Raw genomic sequence first — 22,939 nt, 5'->3', positions numbered from 1 at the left:
TTTCTGCAAACTATTATCATGTGATAGCCTGAAATATATGTTAAATGACAACTATAATTTCAAGGTCCTTGGGTGGATATTTAGTAATGTGTTGACAGCACTAGAAGCTGTAAGGCCAATAGTTTTCTAACCTTTTTCATTTTTTTTTCTTTCTAACCCAACAGAGATTGTTGAGAAGAAATTATGTAAAGGAGGTTGGGACTTGCCCATCTACCTTTTTGGTTGCCCATCAGCTGGTTAATTCTCACAAAACTGACCAGAATGTGAACAAATTTGGTATGGCAGGAGAACCCAGCCAAAAAAAAAAAAAAAGATTGAGTTTGAAAGTGGACTGAATCTAAGTGTAGAGGAAGGGGGGAAAGAACAATGAATGAGAAAGGCACTGAGATTCTGTGTAACAGCTCCTCTACCCTAATATTCTACACATTTCACCTTTTTCCTCCCCTTTGAGGATAACATCAGGAATAATAATAATAAATGAAAGCTGTAAGCCACCAGATGCAATAAATAATTTTATTTTTTCCTGTTGATGGATGGAGAGGAGAGCCTCAATGATATAATACCCACTATGTATGGACAGAAAAAAAAACTATAGTTTTTTTTAAATTGCTACCACCTATAATCATAAATATTAAAAAATGTGACAATCAACTTTAACATAAAGATAAAAACAACCTAAATGCTAAAATAAGTTGCAAAGTTAATGATAAAATAAAAAAAATATAGAGGAACAAGAAATAAATCAATTTATAAACACTTAATGGACTTTGGGTTTCATATGACACACAAAACCCAAATGTGGCCTTTGAGCCAAGAAGAGTTGTACTCCCTGGTGTAGGATTTATAGCCGAAGTGATTTGTGTGATGTTATTCCATGACCATTTCCTTGTTACATAAAGGGAATTGTAGACCCAATGTATGTATGATTTGAGAAATAGTGTTGGGAATCCATAAAACTTTCCTTGACTTTCCTTTCTTTAAAATGAATTCCGATTATTAAAACTCTGGCACTGAAACATTCAAATATTTTAAAGTAAAATTTAAGTGCTTTTCTAAATTGAATTTGCACAAGTTACATTGTTGTTATGTCTATATGGATTTTATCTTTCCTGCTGTAATGGACTGTAAGTGCATTTACAGAATGAAAGTGTAAAAGAAAATTGATATTTAATGTTGGCTTATTTATTTAATTGTGCAGCAGGGAGAAGATTTCTTCCTATTTTCTGACATATAAATCTATTTAGACAAAGACATATGGAGAAGTCCCAGCTTAACTAACAACCCTTGAGATTATGTTCGTACAGAGGGTTAGAAGACCAAATCCATCTGCCTCAGAAACCTGATCTGTTTTATTGAAACAGTCTTGCATTCTGCATCTCTTATATCTGGTAGTTGAGTCTGTTTGTTTAATGACTGTTGAAAGTTACAATGGCACTGAAAAAATGACTTATGACCGGTTTTCACATTTACAGCCTTTGCAACATCACCCTGGTCAAATGATCGAAATTCAGATGATTGGCAATTGACTCATATTTATGATGGTTGCAGTGTCCTGTGATCACCTTTTGCAGCCTTCTGATAGCCAATGGGGGAAGCCTGGTTCACTTAACAACTGTGTTTCTAACTGTGGCTCAACAGACTAATGCAGTCTGTTATTAACAGTAGCTGCTTGCAATTACTGCAGGTTCAAGCCCCACCAGGCCCACGGTTGACTCAGCCTTCCATCCTTTATAAGGTAGGTAAAATGAGGACCCAGATTGTTGGGGGCAATAAGTTGACTTTGTATATAATATACAAATGGATGAAGACTATTGCTTGACATAGTGTAAACCGCCCTGAGTCTTCGGAGAAGGGTGGGATATAAATGCAAATTTAAAAAAACTGCAGGGATTCACTTAACAACTGAGGCAGAAAGCTCATAAAAATGGGTCAAAATGTACTTAACAAGTCTTGCTGAGCACCAGGAAAGTTGGGCTCAGTTGTGGTCACATGTCGAGGACTGACCCGAATTTAATACCCCTTTACACATTAGGCAGATGAGGTTTGGTTTCTCAAATATTTTTTGGCTGATTTGTATTTAAGGAGCCGCTCCCTGTTGTTGAAACCAGAGGAAGAGGCAAGAAGCACAAATGCTTGGAAACATCCCTGCTTCCCCAACCTGTGAATGCCTTTGAACATCTGGCTGCAGATCAGCCAGTGCTTGCCTGATGAACTTTATCCCTTTTTGTAATGCCTAAACAGGACCTTCCCTCCCTTTCTTTCCTTTCCATCCGCTTAGTTTTTGCTCCCGTTTCTCAGTTTGTTTTCCTCTGTCCCTTCACTTGTCTTTCCAATGCAATCATCCCTTCTTAACCCCCTTCATCCTTTTTTGCTCTGCTTTGCTGTTTCCAGAGGGAAGAAAAAGTATCTACCTTGTTTCCCCAAAAATAAGAGCCTACCGGAAAATAAGCCCTAGCATGATTTTTCAAGATGCTTATAATATAAGCCATATCCCAAAAATAAGCCCCAGTTAAGATTGTCAGCCAGACAGACACATTTAATACCGTATTTCTCCCAAAATAAGACCTAACTGGAAAATTATTATTATTATTTTATTATTATTATTTATTTGATTTTTATACCACCCTTCTCCCGAAGGACTCAGGGCGGTGTACAGGCAAGATAAAACATACAATGTACAAGTTAAAATGCATTTAAAAAACTTATTTTAAATTAGCCTGAAAAAATTAAAATATACCGTGAACTAAAAACCCCATTTAAAATTAATCAAATTTACCAAATTTAAGATTAAAATTCAATTCAAGCCAGCCCCGCGCGAATAAAAAGGTGTGTCTTCAGTTCGCGACGAAATGTCCGAAGGTCAGGTATTTGGCGTAAGCTCGGGGGAAGTTCGTTCCAGAGTGTGGGAGCCCCCACAGAGAAGGCCCTTCCCCTGGGGGCCGCCAGCCGACAAAATAAGACCTAATGCGCCTTTTGGAGCAAAAATTAATATAAGGCCCGGTCTTATTTTTGGGGAAACATGGGTATACATGTGTGTCAACCTGCGTGCTTGGATTAGGAGAGTGGGTTGTGCATGGGGGAGAATAGTTGACAAATGCAGATAGGGTCCATTTTATAATTGGTCTGCCCTACTTATAGACAATTCATTTCAATCAGTTGTTGTTAAACCAGGCCTTGCTCATTTTTGAAGGGTGGCTTCTGGCAGTCAGATGTACTCATGGACATAACTGCATGCAGAGTCTTGGGCAAGACACATCTTTAACTGAGGAAGGGGTAATCTCTAGGAATGCTTTAGGCTGAAGCTGAGAACCTTATCTCTGGCAAGATAAGGGAAGCTACTTTCAGCTGCTGTGACTTTCTATGCAATTTTTCAATCTTCCTCTCAATTAAATACAGCTCGTTCCTTTTCTCACTATGTACCCTATACTGCAGCAAAAAAAAAAAAAAAAAGAAGTACTGAATTATTTTCCTCACAGACATTAGAAAGAAAACTCTTCTACTATGTTTTTGCAAATGAATATCCATCATTCAAATGTCAGCCTTTAGACCTTTTATATCTTTTGAGCTTCTACCACCTAGGAACCAAAACCCTGAGGCACAAGGATCACATGCTATCCTCCGAACTAGGTTTGCAATTGAGAATGTTAACACAATGAAGGGAATAATATAGTTGAATGAAGAAATGCGAGTGAAGAGAAAAAACATCTCATCTATATACAGTACCCCCATATCCTGCTGTGCTGCCACACTGTGCCAGAGGTTGTTCCTGGGAGGGATGAGTGAAGAACACCAGGAGTGTGTGCTAAGAGTACATATTCTAAGCAGTGTCCCCCAAGCTGCCCACTTAAAGCAAGCAGACACTTAAATTAGGCAGCACTGACATATGAAGTTGCCACAGGGAGATGATCATTTTACCTACAACAGCTAAGGCATCAGTTCACACTGTGCAAGAGGAGGCAGAAGTAAAGCACTCTTGTATTTTTACCAAGAAAACCACATGGATAGAGCATTTGAAATAATTGACAATGTAGTGCTGGATGATGGGCCCCTTAGCTCAGATGGCGCTCAACAGGCTACTGAGGAAAAGCTGAGAGTCTTTCAGAGTACTAACGTTATTTATGACATGGTTAGATTAAACCCTTCAGAACATCTAGTTGTGTAGCTGTACAATGGGGAAAAAAATCTGAAGCTGCAAAGGCAAAATTACACTAGGAACATGGAACGTAAGGAAGAAAAAGTTCAAGACAGTAAAAGATGAAATGAAACAATTACAAATTGATATTTTAGGTTTCAGTGAATTCAGATAGACTGTGGTTAGATACTTTCAGTTAGAAAAGCATATTGTATATGACACAGGATAGGGAAAACAAAGAAGGAACAGTATTGTTTTTATAGTTAGGAAGTTTACAGCAAGAATAGTATTTGGTTACAATGCAATTGTATCGTAAGGGGCGTGCATAAGAGCACAAAGTGCCTACCGTTCCTGTCCTATTGTTCTCTTCATTATATCAAATTAACATAGTTATTAACATGTTTTTACTTATATATACATATATTTCTTTCATGATATCTTGTTTTTATTTATGACTATGTTTGTGTATACTGTTGTGACAAAAATAAAATAAAAAAAATTGATGGTCAAATAATATTAAATGGACTTCATGGACAATCATTCATGTTTATGCTCCAGCCACTGATGCAGCAGAAAAGGAAGTTGATGAGTTTTATCATCAAGTTCAATTTGACATCGACCCAACATATCAAAAAGATGTGATGCTTATGACTACAAACTGGAATACGAAAATTAGAAAGAGTAAAGAATAAAATGTAATTGGACGATATGGTTTATTAAACTGAAATGAAGCAGAAGAATGATTTACCAGTTTTACCTCTCCAATGGTTTCTTTATAATCAGTGGACCTAAATTTTCAAATTCCATTTCTTTTATTATTTTAATTAAAGGGATTTAAGAATTCCAAAAGATTCCTTAAACTCCCACTCCCCTTCAGCTTGATTTCTCTGCTTTTTCAGTAGCTAAGATATAACATTTTAGGGCATCAGTTATGTGCTTTAAAGCCTGCCCACCCTCTCCCCTAAACCTCAGAAGCAAAATATCCACTGGAACATTAACAAAAATGCTGCAATGGGTATAGGAAAAGACCATCCAAGTCCATGTCCACTTGTTATTTGTTTGAACATCCATTCAAAATCAATAGCAAGGAAGTTTCTTTTGAAGAAAATAGTAAACAGGATAAGTTCCTAGATTTAGATACTTCTCGTTACATTGGTATTCCTGGTTATAAAAGTGGTAAAGAGGAATCCTATGCAAATCAGACCTGTTTTAGATTTAAACTAGAGATTTGAGATTTGAAGAGGCTATAATTAAATTTGAGTCTGCAATTCAGGGTTTAAGGGTAGATGGATTTAAGTCGAGCTGCCTCAAGATTGGAGATTAAATCTGAGGAAAAGATTTATCCAGAGGCTATAACGGGATGCATCAAAATTCCTTCACTCCTTTATTTTTGGCAGCATGGAAGTACGCATGTATGGCAGAGCCTTTACGGGAAATCATTTTAAGTTTCATATCAATACCTTCAAGGCAGAGAGAACATAGACTTGACTTATTCTTAAAAGCAATAAACATTTTGGCAAGTGTGCATAATGGATTGTCAGATAACAGAGCACAGAGAGACGAGTTGAACGTTCAGTTATGTGGCAGAGAAATAATGTTCCATTAGCGCAACTGAGAGCAAAGTTAAAGTATAAGAGCTGAGAGTGGGGAAAATGGAGGAAGCCCAAAGCAAACTTTTGCCATTTCAGAAGAGGTTGATGAAATGATAGTATTGGCTATCGTTGGTCTATCACAGGGGTCAGCAACCCGCGGCTCTGGAGCTGCATGTGGGTCTTTCATCCCTTTGCTGAGGCTCCCTGTTGCTGGTCGACTCCACAATTGACAGGGCTTTTGATTAGGACAGATAGAGGAAAAAGGATGCCGCGCTAGGCAGAGACTCTATGGTGGGGGAACCGACTTCCAATCAGCAGAGGAAAAAGGATGCCATGCTAGGAGGAGACTCTGTGGTGAGGGAAATGGACTTCTGGTCAGCAGAGGAAAAAGGACACAGCGCTAGGAGGAGACTATGATGGGGGAACTGGACTTCCGGTCGGCTCCAGAATTGAATGGGGGCTTCCGGTTAGGACCTTTGTGGCTCTTTGAGTGTTTAAGATTGCTGACCCCTGGTCTATCTGAAGACCTATCCTAACTTTATTAGAATTTTCCATATAAGGAAGTAAAACATCTGGAAAAATCCCTGAATTCATCGTGGGGATTGGGTGGGAGAGGAGCCCACTACGTCTGCAAAATTGTATGGCCACCCAATTCGATTCGCTGCTGAGACATTCTTCCCTGCTTTGATGTAGAAAACTGCCACCAGGAAGGCAATTTGGCCAAAACTTCATTGAAACTGCACAGCCTTAAGAGAAAAATCAACACTGGGGTCCCATCAGCTACTGAGAGTCAACTTGAACAGCTTGGCCTGCATCTGCTTCCCTTTGATAGCTCTAAGAAAGGAAAGCATAACCTGAGGCATCTTCAAAGCCTTGGGAGCAGCTCCCAGAACTTGTTATTGAACTGCAACTTTCAATCAATTCAGTTGCCTAGAGGATAAGTGTTTTATTTTATAAAATATGGAATGGGAGAAAGCAGTTTGTTTTTATCCTGGTCCTAGCACTTTCTTTATCTTGGTCCCATTTGCCTTTTGCAGGATGGCCTCAGTGCATTACTCAAGACCACAGCGGTTTTGGAGCCCTAAAACTATTCTAAAGCACTTTAATTTAGAGACAGCTCTCAGTTGTGCGTGATCTAGTTAAACAAGAATTTAATTTAACATTTCACTGTAGCAATTTCGTGAATCTCCTTAGGCAGTAAAGTACTTTTCCGACTATTATAAGTATAAAAGGGAAAGGCCTGATTGAAATCTGTGGTGTATCTTTGGTTGTAAAAGCAGTCACACTAATAGCATGTTTTTTGCAGCAGCATTTCAAGATAGTTAATTTCATTGTTTCTGCAGTAGTGCTTGGTGTTTTTGGCTGGGTTGAAAGGGCTGAGGTCAAACTAAAGGTCCAGAAACATCCAGAGACAGGTTTTCTCAATCTAGCAGCATAAATCGTTGCTTGCTTATGAGGCAATGTCTGCGAAGACATTAACCTAGTGTAACACCTGAACTTATAACCCTTTTTATGACTCGGTCTACAGTCTTACTTGTTTAAATCCTATTCCCAGATATCTATTTCTGAGACCTATCGTTGAACTGTGTGCAAAAAAAGTAAAATGGACTGTAATTACTGCTGGTGTCGGCTGGGACAGGGAAGGTCAACTTGACATCCCCATTTGCCTTTTGATGCAGATTTTTTAAAAAAAATCCACATAGACTTTATAATCACATGGATGATTCTTTGTTGCTCTCATTTAGTCCCAGCTTCTGCCAACCTAGCAGTTTCGAAAACACGTAAAAATGCAAGTAGAAAAAATAGGGACCACCTTTTGGTGGGAAGGTAACAGTGTTCCGTGCGCCTTTGGCGTTGAGTCATGCCGGCCACATGACCACGGAGACGTCTTCGGACAGCGCTGGCTCTTCGGCTTTGAAATGGAGATGAGCACTGCCCCCTAGAGTCAGCAATGACTAGCACGTAAATGCAAGGGGAACCTTTACCTTTACCTTTACCCTTACCCTAGAAATCTTAGAAAGAGTTTGAGCTAGTGGCTAGAAACCAGGAAACTGTGAATTTTAAACCCATCTGGGCAAGAGAGCTGGTTGGGTGATTTTGTGCTCTTCCAACCCAATTCATCTCAGGGGATTGTTGTTGTGAGGAAAATAGTACGTGAAAAGAGCATTAGGTAAGTTTGCCAGCTTGAATTATTTACAAAAATAATAAAGGAGGGGAATGAATGAATGAATGGATGGATGGCTAAGCATAATAGCATAAGATGATGTGAAGAAGAAAAGAGGGAAAGTAGCAGCATTGCTTTTACAATGATGATAATTACTGTATTCAGGGAATAAATATAACTAGAATACAAAAAGTGAAGTTTTTTTAACATGTACCTTTCTTTTCACCCACATTACATTATCTCAATGGTATTGTTCCTAAAATGTACTGGATTAGATCTTTGTGATAAGAGCAGGTATTGATAAATTAATCGAACTACTTTATAAAAGCACTAATCTTGTCTTGCTTCTTAAATGCTTTCTTATCTTTGGCAGTCACCATCTAATTCTGTGTATAAATTTAATAGATTAACTGTAATTCATACTTGTTGATAATCCAATTAGTGCCAGCTCAGGAGGAAGGATATTTTAAGATTGTCTCTTTTGGTTTCTTTCAAGGTTTCCAAATGGGCTTCATTTTAGCCATAATATTTAGCCATGTTATACAAAGCAGCCTATGTGATTAGTTTGTTGTTCAGGATGTTATGCAAACTAGAAAAATGAGTTAGCTTACATAGTTAACTAGTTCTATTAATAATGGGCAATTATTAATAAACCACTGCTAATCTATTGATTATATTAATGATTAAATGCATAATAATGCAAAAATGCTTAATATATTTTATTGGAAATACTGAGATTCCTAGATATAATTTTGCTTATAAAAACAGTAGTTGGATAATGCAATTTTGATTATTGTTGCTTAATCCTTTGTTACTTCTGGTTAACTTTATCAATTTAGTGATATTTTGTCAGATTATTCATGAACGGGCAGAGACATGGTAACAAAGTCAGCCAATGGGAGCCAAGACAGACTGGAGCCAGGGCATGTCTTAGTCTGCAGCTTCTGAGTCTGTGCAGAGAAACTGAAACTAGTCTGCTCTGCTGAAATGAAACCAACTGTTCTCTCCTGCCTTGTGTTTTGGGAATCTGCTATTGGTATTGTAAATTTACTTCATGTTTTATTATGTATATAAAGCAGTTAATGAATCCTGCTGCATCAGTCTGCCTGTCTGTGCTTTCTGGATTTAATTTTTGCAACAAACTCTGACATATTTATATTATTTTTACAAGATCAAGCCATTGTCAATTTGTTTTTCTTTATTCTATTGTGGTGTTGTACCTTTGCAAGTTTTTTTTTTTTTTGAATTTATATCCTGCCCTTCTCTGAAGACTCAGGGCGGCTTACATTATGTAAGGTAATAGTCTCATTTTATTTGTATATTTATATACAAAGTCAACTTATTGCCCCCCCAACAATCTGGGTCCTCATTTTACCTACCTTATAAAGGATGGAAGGCTGAGTCAACCTTGGGCCTGGTGGGACTCAAGCCTGCAGTAATTGCAGGCAGCTGTGTGTTAATAACAGGCTACATTAGCCTGTTGAGCCACTTCCCAGCCCAAAAAGTTATCACATACATTTTATAATCAAATCTATTATGATGAATAAGGGGAGAGCTTTGCTTCACCCTAAATAGCATAAAAGCCTTGATAGATTTTCTGTTTTCAGTTTGAAAATAATATATTTGATTTACAAAGAAATGTAGATTATACAATGATTTGCCTAATGTGCAAATCTAGAGATGAGGTAATAGTGAATTCATGCAGCCTTAAAACTTTGCAACTTATTTTATAATACTTTGATGTTCTTCTGAGGATTTAAAAAAATTGAACACATTCTGCATATGTGTCTATGTGTATATTTGTGAGCCTTGTGAATATTAATCAATCAATATAAGAGATAAATGAATTTCAGAAGGCATGTATAACAGAAACAAAACAAAACAGGAAAAAATCATGATAGAACAGCAGAAAAATACAAAATTACATTTCATTCACAACTTCTCTGGTTCTCAATCAATGAAGTTCTGGACTTCAAAGCAATTTCTGATGTTTTTGAATGGTAGGTATATGTTCAAGATCATATCATGGAAATTGACTAGCTTTTTTCTTCGGGATGATATTCAAAGTGTCCAATTTCAGTACATCTCAATTCACTAATACCTAAAATGTAAATGTGTAGTCAATTCGTTTCATCTTTTCAGTATATTGAACTTTCCTGCATTCATGCTTTTATGTTCCACATTCCTACTGTATTTCTCTCTTGACAGCTTTAGATTTTCTTTTCCTGCATAGCAACATCATCAACTAAACATCCTGAAGGCTTTAATCTAGCTACTGTATGTCATAAATGCCATTAGTACTTTGAAAGACGCTTAGCTCTTCCTAGGTAGCATGTTGAGTACCATCTGAGCTGAGGGGCCCATCATCCAGCACCACATTGTCAATTATTTGATCATTTCTATCCATGTGGATTTCTTGGGGGGGGGTGGTGGAAATTATGAAATGATACTTTCACCATTGTTACTAAAGGCCTTAATAAATACTTCTGTATTATTATTTTGTATTATTATTTTGTTTTGTGTTCTGATTCTTTTTGCCAGTGTGTAAGACAGAGCATTTGTTGGTTGAGATTTGGAGTTTTGTGTTGGAATGATCAAAAAATTGGCAACTCCAAATCTCAACCAACAAATTCTCTCTTATACATTGGCAAAAAGAATCAGAACACAAAATACAAGCTAAGTGGACATGATCTTGTAGATGACCCTCACTCTGTCAAGGACCTTGGAGTACTCATATCAAATGATCTAAGTGCCAAAGCCCACTGTAACAACATCGCCAAAAAGGCATTAAGAGTTGTAAACCTAATCTTCCATAGCTTCTTCTCCAGTAAGATTACACTACTAACCAGAACATACAAAACATTTGCTAGACCAATTCTTGAATACAGCTCATCTGTCTGGAACCCACACTGCATATCAGACATTAATACAATTGAACACGTCCAGAAATATTTCACAAGAAGAGTCCTCCACTCCTATGCTCGCAACAAAATACCTTATGTCACCAGACTTGAAATTCTGGGTTTAGAAAATTTAGAACTACGCCGCCTTTGGTATGACCTTAGCATAGCTCATAAAATCATCTGCTACAATGTCCTACCTGTCAATGACTACTTCAGCTTCAACCACAACAATACACGAGCACACAATAGATACAAACTTAAAGTGAACCGCTCCATACTCGATTGCAGAAAATATGACTTCAGTAACAGAGTTGTTAATGCTTGGAATGCACTACCAGACTCTGTGGTCTCATCCCAAAACCTCCAAAACTTTAACCTAAGACTGTCTACTGTTGACCTCACCCTATTCCTAAGAGGTCTGTAAGGGGTGTGATTAAGAGCACCAGCATGCCTACTGTCCCTGTCCTAATGTTCCCTTTAATTGCATACATTTTATGTATTCAATTCATGCTTGTACTTATATATATTATCTAATACGTACTCAAAATAAATAAATAAATAAAATAAATGAATTATTGCTGGCCAGTTTCTGGTTTAGACACAATATAGACGTCTGCTTGTTTAGCAGGGCAACTGGGATCACCCTCACGCCTTGGGGAACCCTGTAGGGAATATGTACTTTTGGCCTACACACCTGATGATTTCCACTCATCCCTCTCAAGAACAATCTTTGCCATGATGAGCTGGCCCAATAGGACTTGGGGGTGTATATACATGTATAATAATAACATTAATCCACAGAAATTTTTAGCATTTGAAAAGGGATAGAACTTTTGTAAAATGCCGTTCCTCCCGCTTTTTAAAATCTGCATGGAATTTTCCAAAGATCAGCTTGCATCGTATTTGATGCCAAAAAAAGAATTCCTTCCAGGTAAAATCAAAAGAACAATGCATGACTTCCTCTTCCTTGCACCTGCTTAAGCAAAAACCAGCCAGTCGTATATCAAAGACTTCTTAATTTGGATTCCTACATTCAGCAGAAGGATGGATTTCATGGCAGAAATGGCTTCTTCCAGCTGTACAATTCTATATATCCCATTTAATGTTCTGCTTTAAGTTCTTTGCTCCACTGGCCACTTTTTTTTTTTTTGGCTTTTGCTATATAACTTATCTTTTATAAGATGCATAAAGTTTCTAGTGCTTCATAGCCCAGCTGGATGAATATCCAGCTTCAAGATTCTAAGAGCAGCTTCAAATGATTGATAATAGCAAGGCTAACTGCAAGTAGAGTACACCATAAGACACTTCTTGACATAGTTCTTGAGCTATGTAGTTTTGAAGAGATCATAGTAGAGCATTCCTTAAGATAATCAGGGCTGTGTCAGGGCTGCCACATTATTACAGTGTGCTGAAATAGTATTAGGATGTATTCCTTTACATTCCTCATCACTCGTTACATTTATCTGGCTTACATTAGAAGAACTAGTTTTGGTCACCACAATGTAAAAAAGATGTTGAGACTCTAGAAAGAGTGCAGAGAAGAGCAACAAAGATGATTAGGGGACTGGAGACTAAAACATATGAAGAACGGTTGAAGGAACTGAGTAGGTCTAGTTTAATGAAAAGAAGGACTAGGGGAGACATGATAGCAGTGTTCCAATATCTCAGGGGTTGCCACAAAGAAGAGGCAATCAAGCTATTTTCCAAAGCACCTGAGGGTAGGACAAGAAGCAATGGATGAAAACTAATCAAGGAGAGAAGCAACATAGAATGAAGGAGAAATTTCCTGACAGTTAGAATAATTAATAAGTGGAACGACTTGCCTGCAGAAGTTGTTAATGCTCCAACACTGGAAGTTTTTAAGAAGATGTTGAATAACCATTTGTCTGAAGTGGTGTAGGGTTTCCTGCCTGGGCAGGGGGTTGGACTAGAAGACCTCCAAGGTCCCTTCCAACTCTGTTATACTATTCTATTCTAAGATGCCTAAAGATTTGGTAGACCCTTGAACTGCTATTCTAGTGTTAAAAAGAATGCTGCTCAAGTTTACCCAAAGTTGCCCTGTGATTATATATTTTTGTTTTTGTTTTTTTATTTTGTTTGCAGTTGTTCATATTCATGTGTGCGTAAATGAAACAAGGAAATTGTTCTTTTTCAAGCCTGGCTCAAATATAAGTAGTTTGAGACAGCCAGATATCGGGAAGGCAATGACAATAATATTACCATTGGTTATATTGCAAGGGAGAGTTCTGGCTGAAGATGACATTAACTCTATCTAGTCATTGAATCTGTGTGCTTGTTAGGGTGACAGCTACACAATAGCCTCAATCAGGTATGCTCTTCCCTGCATGACTCAAACTCTTTTATTATCGCCCTCAGTGTCATCCATCAGTCTGACTTGCTGGCCTAGCTGCCAACTTTAAAATGCTTTTGCAGATTCCACGGGAAAGTGCTCTCAGCTTCAAAATGATAAGTCTGTCAAGCAAACATACATTAAGCATCAAAGGCACGTAGAGACAAATCCTGTGATGACTCACCTATACAATGTGCAATAGCCTACCCCATTGAAATAAATTTTTTTTTTTTAAGGAATTCATGTTTGGTTATCGCTTGGTCAAGCAAAACAAAAGGTTTAGTCAGCTCACAAAACAGTGAATTATCTCAGGCAATGGTAAGTTTTCTCTGTACATTAATAGATATGCTTTAGAATGGAATTATGATCTACATGTTATATGCCATGGCAAGTTCTTTTCCAGTCTTTACTTTCAGAAAGCATAATGTGGAGTAGTAACATTTTGCTATGACATCCCAATGTGGGCTGTGTCATTGGCTGCTGAGGACGAACTTGTTATGGGGTGACTGTTTGGGGCACTGTTATTTTGGGCAGCAGTGGTAGTAGTAAGGTTGGTGACCACAAGCAGCATAATATTTAGTTCTGTCACATATTGGTTGGTTGGTGTTGGCTATCACCTTTAAAGCGCTCCATGGCATGGGACCGGGATACCTACAGGACCGCCTGCTGCCGCCAGGTACTTCCCATCGTCCAGTGCATCCAGTGTGCTCTCACAGGGAGGGCCTCCTCAGGGTACCGTCGGCCAACCAATGTCGGCTGGCGGCCCCCAGGGGAAGAGCGTTCTCTGTGGGGGCTCCGGCCCTGTGGAACGATCTGCCTGTGGGACTGCATCTTCTCCCTGATCTTCGGACCTTTAAGCGCGAGCTCAAGACCTTCTTTTTTCACCAAGCGGGGCTGGCCTAATTTTAACACTGTGGGTTTTTAGTGGGCTTTTAACAGGGGTCTTAATCTATTTTGTAATTTTGTAATTTTTTATTTAATATTTTTAACATACAGCTATTGAATTAGATTTTTAACTGGATATTGTATTTTAAAAAATTTTGATTATCGGTGTTTTATTTTGCTGTACACTGCCCTGAGTCTTCGGAGAAGGGCGGTATAAAAATTTGAAAAATAAATAAATAAATAAATATAATTACACATCTTCCAGTTGTCCATTGACCAAATTATTTGGCTCAGGATCACTTTGTAAATTCACATCCAACCAAGGCCCCACCAAGTGAAGTTAGTCAGGGAAATCTGCTTTTAATCAGAGTTCATAAGAATAAAAATTGCAGCAGGGAAAAGTCTGTGGAGATGAAACATGTCCAGTTTTAGAAAAATAAGCAGAGGATTTTGAACCTAAGTTTCTATAGATTTTAATTTTTTTCACCCTAAAACTACATAGTTCATAAGTTTTTTGTTTAGAATAGAATTTTTTTTTTATTGGCCAAGTGTGATTGGACACACAAGGAATTTGTCTTGGTGCATATGCTCTCAGTGTACATAAAAGAAAAGTTACGTTCATCAAGGTACAACATTTACAACACAATTGATGGTCAATATATCAATATAAATCATAAGGATTGCCAGCAACAAGTTATAGTCATACAGTCATAAGTGGAAAGAGATTGGTGATGGGAGCTATGAAACGATTAATAGTAGTGCAGATTCAGTAAATAGTCTGACAGTGTTGAGGGAATTATTTGTTTAGCAGAGTGATGGCCTTCGGGAAAAAACTGTTCTTGTGTCTAGTTGTTCTGGTGTGCAGTGCTCTATAGCTGCTTTGAGGGTAGGAGTTGAAACAGTTTATGTCCAGGATGCAGGGATCTGCAAATATTTTCACGGCCCTCTTCTTGATTCGTGCAGTATACAGGTCCTCAATGGAAGGCAAGTTGGTAGCAATTATTTTTTCTGCAGTTCTAATTATCCTCTGAAGTCTGTGTTTTTCTTGTTGGGTTGCAGAACCGAACCAGACAGTTATAGAGGTGCAAATGACAGACTCAATAATTCCTCTGTAGAATTGGATCAGCAGCTCCTTGGGCAGTTTGAGCTTACTGAGTTGGCGCAGAAAGAACATTCTTTGTTGTCCTTTTTTAATGATGTTTTTGATGTTAGCTGTCCATTTGAGATCTTTATGGATAGAACAAGCTAGCTTTGCAGGCATATAATATTCAATATTTCTTCCTCAAAGGAGTGTGATTGGAGTGCCTCAATGAATAATTTTCTACAATTAGAAGACTGACCTGCCAATGACTTTGCTGTATTCCTCTCTCTCCTCTCCTTTGATGTTTTGTTTTTTTTAAAAAATATCATTTGACAAAAATAAATTAAAAATCAACATTTTGTTCTTGCAAGAATTAGCAACTGGAAGCAGAAAGTGTGCAAAAATCTCATGACAGTTTTAATTGGATTCTGATCACTTTGTAAGAATCCCCCTTTCACCACATGGAGCCACAACATCACTCTGAACTGGTTTGATTGGGGATTTGGGACCAAGCAAAAGACAAAGCTGACTTTATTAGTTAATTCTTCTAGAACAAATTAAAATCTAAACTATTAAGCAGTTATTATTTATAATTGGATAATTAATTTAATATCAGTTTCAAAGCCATTCTCTCTCTCTCTCTCAGCTGCTGCTTCTAAGATCCCCACCCACACACACTGTATATCCATGCTCATATATATGCACACAAGCATATGCATTTGGAGATTATGCAACCGTGGCTCTCTTTTCTGGGGCTATAAGCTTGTTATTGTTTAAGCACTTTTCTGGCCTTATGAAATAATGCAGATTTCTTGCATTCTAAGGCTGAAAAAAATTACAATGTCCCCAACTCAAAAGAAGGAGTCTTCATGACACAATTTTTCAAATACTTGTTGTGCCTCGCCCGCCCTCCTCTCTGCAGCTGGGCCCCTTCCATCTCCTGCTATCTGAGCCAGAGTCTGATAATGAAGAGGAACGGCCTGGCATGCCTCCAGCCCCCAGCCCTGGCACCATGCCCGGACAGAATGAGCAAACAAACCTCCCTCCTACAGCGTGTGAGCACGAAGCCAGCCACGTGCTAGAATTGCCGGCAGCAGATCAGGAGGATGAAAAGACTTGGACGGATCCCCGCTTCCGGAGAATGGAGAGGCGACATCAGCAAAAGGAAGGGAGGGGCAGGTCTGGATAAGTGCTGAGTCATGGAGCCACACCCTATGGCCTATATAAAGGATCTGCTTTTTGGCATTCCTTGAGTCAAGCAAAGTCTCATCTGGTTTGCTGAAGTCACACTTGGATTCCTGCCTGCCCTGAAAACTCTGACAGGAATTTGGCAAAGCTGCAGAGGCTTCGTGGCCATGCTTGATACAGATGACCCAGACCCGACCGTCGGAGGAGGAGTGGGACACGACAATACTGTTTGATAGACAAAAATATCTGACATGTCAGGATACCCAGGATTGTCTGCTGAAAGACAATTTAGCTAGCTTCCTCTTTGGATGCCTGGAGGTTCTTGTTCTGATAGCAGTTACTTCAGACGCTTGGAGATTCTTGTCCTGTTGGTAATGAAGTTCTGGTTTTGTTACTAACTTCCTCTGATTCTTGGAATTTCTTGTTTTGGTAATATCGTCTTCTGGTTCCTGGAGGTTCTTGTTCTGGTAGTATCTTCTTTTGATTCCTGATTCCTCGTGGTTCTCTCTAAACAGGAACAAGGTCCATATAAACCAAAGTCTTTTTTGCTTATTATGATGATCACTTGCATGATACAGATAAATTAATGGATCAGAATACTTTTTCCTGCAAGCTTCATATTGCTTTGAATTCTTAGAGGGCTTTGTGGATGTCTATATTCAAACTGAATATGCATATGGTAGGACACTAGTAATAAATGTAATTATTTGAACATATGTGCATCTTTGCAAAGAAAATACATCTTCAGGACACAGATTGAATTGGTTACATTTGGCAATTGGTTACATTTGGGGAAAGTAGAAATAGCAAGAAGTTATTTAAGGAAATGACAACTGAGGCCAGGAAAAAGATAGGAAATTAGAAGGACATAGACATGTAACATAAGCAAAATACATTCTCTTTTTTTTAAAAAAAATTAAAAACTATGAATGTAGAATTAGATGGCATTTGATCTTAGCATCCAATCCTCTGTTCAGCATAGGAATCCAAATTCATCCCTCCTCAACAATTCAATTTCAGATCTTCCTAAAAGAAGCTTACCACCTCCTTGGCAATGGCCCCAGGGATGAACTGCCCTTACATATGTGTGTTTGTTGATTTCCTTTTTGTATATGGGCTGGGAGATGTACACAAGATTTGTCAAAAATTGGACTCACTCCCACATTGGAATTATAAAAAATTATAATAAAGGAGTCCATTTGGCAGCTGGGGTGGGGATATACTGCTGTTTTCCTGTAGGTTTTATCTATTATTCTGTCTCCAGAATTTGGGGATAATAAAAATCAGATCTTGAAAGGGCTTTAAATAGTTGAAGATATCCATTGTCAGTTTTCTTGCCTTCTTTCTACTTTTTTGCAATTTACCATGTTTCCCCGAAAATAAGACATTTTCTTTTGAACCCCGAAATAAGGGCTAGTCCTTATTATTGGGGGTCTTTTCAGGGTCCAGGAGGCCCCGGGTGGCCCGTGAACTCACAGCTGGGAGTTCGGCAGAGAGAGGCTCCCTTTGCGCACCAACATCAAGCCTCTCCCCTCCCGCAGGGTGTGCGTTTGTAGAATGCGAGCGGCCCAAAGGCACCAAGCCGTGCGAGTGCCCGTCCCCACCCCCTGCTCGCATGCCTCCCAGGCCTCACCATGTCAATGTGGGTAAAGCTGGTGAGCACCAAGTCCTTGAGGAGCTCATAGTCAATGCCACCAGTGCCCACCACCAGCACCCGCGCAGAAGCCACGGCCTGGGCTAGCTCTCCCTGCAGGGTCCAGCTCCAGCTGTCACCATAGAGTGGGAAGCATACTCCCAGAATGGCCACTGCCCTGGCTGGGGTTTGGAAGTCGCAGAGGCAGAGTTTGTGGGAGAGAAAGAAAGAATTCTGCTGCTTCTGCTTTTCCTTGCATGCAGCCAAAAGCAGAAGCAGCAGAAGTCTTTCTTTCTCTCCCCCAAACTCTGCCTCTGCGGCTTTCAAACCCCAGCCAGGGCAGCAGCCACTCTGGGAGTGTGCTTCCCACTCTATGGCGACGGTTGCCAGAGGCCTCCCCTTCCCCCACTGCTCCTCTTTGCTTCGATTGCAGGTCCAGTTTACTCTTTCCAGGCACCCAGCAGCAAGATGATAGGCAGCCATGCCAAGGGCAGTCCTGACAGACACAGCTCGGCCAGCCCAGCCACGGCCAATGCTTCTCGCCCACAGCTGAGCTTGGCCGCAGAGGGTCCCCAGGCCCCCACAGGTGGCAGTGGCAGCAGCAGCAACATCTGCAGTGCCTCAACCATCCCCGACAAGACCCACACCCAGCTGTGGGATGCGCCAGGTCTCCGCGACTGTCCACCACGCATGGAAGCCTCTCTGGTCTATGGTCGGTGCCACGGGTGGCCAAAAGGGCAGGGGGCGCAGGATTTTGTAGGGATGTGGATGCCTTGGGGGGGTTGAGAGGGTGAGGGATCGGTGTGCATGTGTGTGTGAGAGGGAGAGAGGGGCTTATTTTGGGGAGAGGGCGTCTATTTAGGCCCACCTCAAAAATCAGGCTTGACCTTGTTTTCGAGGCAAGTCCTATTTTTGGGAAAACACGATAGTTTTCAATTTTTCTCAACATTCTTCCTGTCCTTCTTTGAACCTAAATCTCATTTGTATGAATCCTTCTGAATGTGTAGGTTTGACTAATGCCAAGCAGAAAGAAAGCTATATACTTTGATGGGAACAATTCTTCCCTTGATGCAGTTTAACACGGTGTTTTTTGCCTTTTCAAGCTATATCACTCTGCTGACTCATATTCATTCGGTGAACAACAATAATGCCAACATCGTTTTCATACATAACATATTGGGTATTCCCCATCCTATACTTCTGCATCTCATCTCTGTTTCCTAAATAAGTAACTTTGTACTTGCCTCTAGTTTCAGCCCATTTTTCTAATTTATCAAGATCATTTTGAATTTTATTTCTTCTTCTTAGGGTACTACAAATATATATAAGGAGCATGTATAAATTAGGTTTCTATATGTCTCAAGACTCGTATAAATACAAAATGCAGTATGCATAATTGTAACTTAGGTGTAATTTAGCAATCCAATACAGTGGAGTACTCTTAACAGCATTCATTAAAAACAGAATTTATCTTAAAAATTGTGAAAAACAGATCAGAGAAAACAGATCCATCTAATCCAAATTGTCATTTGACTTCTGGAGTTACTTTTTTTTTTTTTTTACTCTAGATAGCAAACAACTAACTCAGTTTGATGTAGGGTTTTTCCTTAATGAAATCTTGGAACTTAAAGCTCTCGGGAAGTTTCCTTGTGGTTTTGTGGGCAAGTTTATTTATTTAATTTAAATATTTATATCCCCCTCTTCTGCTCATGAACTTACAGGGGGGATGCACAGTGTAAGTATACACTACATTTTTCTACAAGAACTCTGGGATAAGCTAGAAAAGACTGGCCCTAGGTTACTCAGTAAATATCCATAGCTGGCTGAGTGTCTATGGAGATTCTCAGTCAGCCAGGTCATGATTGTCCCAAAGGTGCTTTTTCAAAAGGCAATTAGACTTCCTTTGTTTTTTGCTTGAAGATGTTTCGCTTCTCACCCAAGAAGCCTATGAAGCAGGTTTGGCCCCATCTTGGGTAATCTTCTGGAAATCCCTCAAAACATGGCTATCTCAACAGGCTTGGGGGGAAATTGTGAATTAGTGAAATAACTACATTGTCTATAACATCAAATGTGCCTTTTTATACTCTGTTTATAATATTTATTTTTTAAAAACTTTTAACTATGGAATGCTTTTTCATGTTGTCTTCATTATAGTTTGTTTTATACGGTAGATCACTCAGACCCATGTTTGTGAGATGGACGGCTATATAAAAAATGTTTCCTTCCTTCCTTCCTTCCTTCCTTCCTTCCTTCCTTCCTTCCTTCCTTCCTTCCTCCCTCCCTCCCTCCCTCCCTCCCTCCCTCCTAGAGACATTGTACACTGTAATTTACAGCTTTTAATATAGCCAGGCAGCATACAAGTTTAATATGTTGCAGTTGTTGTTGTTGTCCCTGCTATTGTTGTTGTTGGTTGGGCTTACCGAAATTTTTAAGAAGGCACGAAAGGCAAGAGATAAATTTTGTGTTATGGATTAGTTGGATATCTACAAGAAAATTAATTTTATAATATCCACTTCTTCCTTTCCCTTTCTTAAGGATAGTCATATAATTTCATGACGGTAGATTTTTCTTTTACAATTTATATCAAAGAGATGTTTATCTTTTCATTTTGTTGGGAACCATGTTAGGTGCTGTCAGAAGAAGCATTTTATAGAGTCTTATTTGCATTGGATGCTAAAATATATTCACTGTGGATAGCTTTTACTACCCTCAAAACGACGCTATAGAGCACTGCACACCAGAACAACTAGACACAAGAACAGTTTTTTCCCGAAGGCCATCACTCTGCTAAACAATTAATTCCCTCAACACTGTCAGACTATTTACTGAATCTGCACTACTATTAATCGTCTTATAGTTCCCATCACCAATCTCTTTCCATTTATGACTGTATGACTATAACTTGTTGCTGGCAATCCTTATGATTTATATTGATATATTGACCATCATTTGTGTTGTAAATGTTGTACCTTGATGAACGTATCTTTTCTTTTATGTACACTGAGAGCATATGCACCAAGACAAATTCCTTGTGTGTCCAATCACATTTGGCCAATAAAAATTCTATTCTATTCTATTCTATTTTTCTTCTTCATCTTCTCCTCTCTCTCTCCCCAATCGCCATTGGACCCTTTTATGGTTCTACAGTTGTGCTAAATTTCAACATAAATATTCTGGGGAAAAACATGCTGTAAATATTTACATTTATTCATGTAAATAAGAATAATCCAACTACATCCCAATGTACTATTCTAAATATTTACACTGCTACATTAGCTGGTAAATGCATTGGAGAAAAGAGCTATCATTCTCAATGTTTGCAAACAATAAAAGGTTTGATTAGCCAAGGGGAGTCAACTCTCATAGAGCTGAGATAGACGTTCAATGTAAATGTTTTATGGTTTATCATTAGAAATAATTGTGGTATTAAATTACCATATATATATTTTTTGATTAGCCAAGGGGAGTCTACTCTCATAGAGCCAAGATAAATGGTTAAATGTAAAAGTTTTATGGTTTATCATTAGAAATAATTGTGGTATTAAATTACCAAATTTCTTGCTAGTTATTTACTCAACTCTAATTTGGCTTTTTCTCTATGCTAATGTCACTTGGTGATAAGCAATGACGCGATGTACTTTTTCAGCCTCTTCTATGAATAGGCGAGAGAGTTTGAATAAGACCTCATCCGCCTAATAGTGTGTTTGTCACTCCATTGCAAACTAATAGCAATAGTACTTACACTTGTATACCACTTCATAGTGCTTTACAGCACTCGCTAAACGGTTTACAGAGTCATCATATTAACATCAACAACCTGTGTCTTCATTTTACTGACCTCAGAAGGATGGAAGACTGAGTCAATTTTGAGCTGGTCAGAACTGAAGTCCTGGCTATGGGCAGAGTTAGCATGCAATACTGTGTTCTAACATTATGGCGTTAAACTAAAAACATTGCATCATATTAATTGTAGACCTAATATCTGGAGTTTGACTTAGTGAATTATATGAATTCAGTTGCTGTGATTTATAAACCCTAGATTAGAATGCATTTGTTTTGGGTTATATTTTACATATTACTTTATAATACGTATAATCTGCCCCAGTCCTAAAGTATATAACATCAAGAAAAAGAAAAACAACACTAAAATAACAAAATCAATCAGAGCAATGTAAAAAAGGTCAAAAGTAATCGCAAAAAGCAAAGACAAAGACAATTACTGATATACAGTAATTCCCAAAATAGTCATCTTCTAATGACAAAAAGCATACTGAACTAAAATAGCTTTCACTTGGTTATAGAACTGAAACTTGGCAGGGACTGCATGTATTTCTGGGGAAGAATATTCCATTAGGTGGAAATTATTACAAAGATGCTTATTATTGCATCTCCTGCAGATCTTACTAGGGAAGGGAAATTTCCCAGGTCCTCCTTCAGTGACTAGACTGGAAGGGCAGATTTAATTCTGCCAAAGCATTGCTTGATGTCTCCAGTGCTAGTTCATTTACCACTCAAGAAGTAAGTTGAACTGACAATCGGTGTAGAAACTTTAATAAAGATGAAGTGCTGTACTGGCAGGATTATGGTGTTAAGTAGACTTGTCGTTGTAAGTCCTCTCCAGATAAGGAGAGAACCTAAGGTCACCACAAGAGCTCCAGATATGAGGAGACCACAAATTTAGAGCTCTGTGAGACAAGGAAATGCCCATTTTGTTCAAACCATGACACTGCGTTTGCATACTTCTTTTCCTAATTATTTCCAGAAATTGATTGTTAATTGGTTTTCAGCTATTAGGAATCTTTTGAGCAACAAGTCAAAAAATATTGGGTGAGTTTCATTCAACCCTTAGCAAATGATATTGTAAATACAAGTTTAAGGTCTCTCCTTCTCTCTCTCTCTCTCTCTCTCTCTCTCTCTCTCACACACACACACACACACACACACACACACACACGCACACACACACACACAAGTAGGGGAGGGGAGGAACTAAGGATCCATATGGATTTAA

Source organism: Ahaetulla prasina, chromosome 3, assembly GCF_028640845.1.
Source record: "Ahaetulla prasina isolate Xishuangbanna chromosome 3, ASM2864084v1, whole genome shotgun sequence".
NCBI classification, from domain to species: Eukaryota; Metazoa; Chordata; class Lepidosauria; order Squamata; family Colubridae; genus Ahaetulla; species Ahaetulla prasina.
Note: the sequence above shows the minus strand (reverse complement) of the source record.